The 477-nt window shown below is 36.3% G+C and overlaps 1 protein-coding gene across 1 annotated transcript in view; it reads left to right on the top strand.

Moving 5' to 3' along the window:
* arhgef49 (Rho guanine nucleotide exchange factor 49) overlaps positions 1–477 on the top strand; it is a 30406-nt gene that overhangs the window by 22907 nt on the left and 7022 nt on the right. The gene's annotated exons all lie outside the window — the stretch shown is intronic.

The following is a 477-nucleotide window of genomic DNA, read 5'->3' as shown; positions in this document are numbered from 1 at the left end:
AGTTACACTTTCCATAATCCATGACCGACAGAGAAGCATCTTGGCAGCAGGGATTTAAATCTCACAAGAGAAAAGACTCAAATTGACACAGGTAGAGTGTAAGACTGGATTTTTTTAGATCAGGTAGGGTACAAGTGATTTCAAAACATTTCAGCCGGTTTATAATATATTGTGTATATATTATTTATTTCGTATAAGATGCATTTGGTTGAGTTGCGCTGCAGTAAAGCGCTTCATTGTAGTACTACGGTGATTATCTCTTCAGCGCACAGCGGGGCAGGACAAACACAACAATGCAGAATATTAATAACTATGACTGGGACTGTCATATACATAACAATTATAATTAGGGCTGGGTAAAAGTATTGATATCTCGATTTTAATCGATTCTCATTTTTACAGAATGATATCGATTCTTAAATCCCAAGAATCGATTAGTCTAGCCTGTTTTCAGTTAATGGATGGAACATTGAAGGG

Source organism: Sinocyclocheilus anshuiensis, unplaced genomic scaffold, assembly GCF_001515605.1.
Source record: "Sinocyclocheilus anshuiensis isolate Anshui unplaced genomic scaffold, SAMN03320099.WGS_v1.1 scaffold277, whole genome shotgun sequence".
Classification (NCBI taxonomy): Eukaryota; Metazoa; Chordata; class Actinopteri; order Cypriniformes; family Cyprinidae; genus Sinocyclocheilus; species Sinocyclocheilus anshuiensis.
Note: the sequence above shows the minus strand (reverse complement) of the source record. Positions and strands in the feature narration are given on the sequence as shown.